This window comes from Pyrus communis, unplaced genomic scaffold (genome assembly GCF_041283825.1).
Source record: "Pyrus communis isolate YQ-2024b unplaced genomic scaffold, ASM4128382v1 ptg000139l, whole genome shotgun sequence".
NCBI lineage: Eukaryota > Viridiplantae > Streptophyta > Magnoliopsida > Rosales > Rosaceae > Pyrus > Pyrus communis.
The window spans coordinates 58,185-60,000 of NW_028291041.1; the positions used below are offsets into that span (position 1 = coordinate 58,185).

The 1,816-nt window shown below is 29.4% G+C and overlaps 1 non-coding gene across 1 annotated transcript; it reads left to right on the forward strand.

The window, feature by feature from the left end:
* The first annotated feature begins 1,604 nt into the window (after window positions 1-1,604).
* Window positions 1,605-1,676, forward strand: TRNAR-UCU (transfer RNA arginine (anticodon UCU)). The gene has a single exon. It is a non-coding gene; the product is annotated as a tRNA-Arg (tRNA).
* Window positions 1,677-1,816: the final 140 nt, after the last annotated feature.

A 1,816-nucleotide genomic window follows, 5' to 3' on the forward strand; every position in this document is an offset into this window, starting at 1 on the left:
TCCCAATTGAAAAAGGATAATACTATGTTACATTATAAAAAATAAGGATTGAAAGAGCCCTTCATAATATTTTTTTTCATCCGAGAGTGCTTTTTAGTTCCACGGCCCGGCTAAGTACTGACCAGGCCGGGCCCGCCATTTATTGTTCCAACGAATCATAAATAATTTTTTTTTTATTTGAAAACTAAAATACTTGCTTGTTATTACGATTGGAAAAATAAAAACTCTTTTGATTTCTATGATATAGAATCAAATGATATCGAATCAAAGTGTCGTTTCTTATCTTAATTTTTTATATTTATTCTTTATTTTCTTTATTCCTTTTATTTTAGTAAAGTAAATAAATAACAAAAAGGGAGCTGTGGATTCTTGCACAATACATTTTCATGTATGTTATGGCTTAAGTAGTTTTGTCGAGACGTCTAGGTCAAAAACCTCCGGCAAAAAAACACTTGTTATTTAGTTTTAGTTATTGAAATTTAATGAATTCTCTTTTCCGAATCTCATTGGGTTCTCTGATACAACACGTAAACGCTCTAATTTTCATGATTATTTTATGATCCTATCCTTTCTTTTTACTCTTTTAACTTTTTATTACGACCCATTTTCTTGTTCGACAAAAGGTTCATTTATATACAATAATCGGATTGTAGCGGGTATAGTTTAGTGGTAAAAGTGTGATTCGTTCTATAATCCTTTATATAGTTAAGGGGTCTTTCGGTTTGATTAATATTTCATTCCGACCAAAAACTTTATTTCTTAAAAGGATTTAATCCTTTACCTCTCAATGAAAAATTCGAGGAAGAATATACATTCTCGTGATTTGTATCCAAGAATCAATTAAAAATTGAAAAATTGGATTATGAGATTACGAAACATAATTTTTTTTTTTTTATTAGATCAATAGAATAAGTATGAGTAAAGGATCCATGGATAAAGATAGAAAGTGGCTTTCTAATCGTAACTAAATCTTTAATTTGGAATTTGTATTACGGAAATTGAAGCAAAATGGCTATTAAACAATGACTTTGGTTTACTAGAGACATCGACAAATTGTTTTAGCTCGGTAGAAACAAAATGCTTTTCCTAAGGATTCTCTCACATAGAAATAGAGAACGAAGTAACTAGAAAGGTTGTTATAATATAATCCCCCTCTTTTCTATAGGGATCGTCTAGAAAGCGGGTTGTTCTGAATACATTCAGACAGAAAAGCTGACATAGATGTTATGGGTGGAATTTTTTTTTTCGTTCATGTCTTAATATAGGAATTTATACATCTTCCATAAAGGAGCCGAATGAAACCAAAGTTTCACGTTCAGTTTTGAATTAGAGACGTTAAAAATGATGAATCAACGTCGACTATAACCCCTAGCCTTCCAAGCTAACGATGCGGGTTCGATTCCCGCTACCCGCTTTTACTTTATTTTTTTATTAAATTAATAAGAAATAATAAAAAAATAGAATTAAATATTTTGAGATTTTTATTATTTTATAAAAAATTTTATGAATATAATTAATGTAATGCATCATTGACTTGAATACGGAATTCCCGGAATTGGTTCAACTTTTTTTCCGAACAAGAAATAGGAAAATTGGAATGAAAAGCGTCCATTGTCTAATGGATAGGACAGAGGTCTTCTAAACCTTTGGTATAGGTTCAAATCCTATTGGACGCAATTTATTTCCATATGTATACATATTTTTTTTAGATTTCTATGGTCAAGAAAGATATTTTGAATGACTTGAATAAGAGACGCTCTTATTACATATTACGTAAATTACATATTAATTATTTATTATATAAATAATTAATATG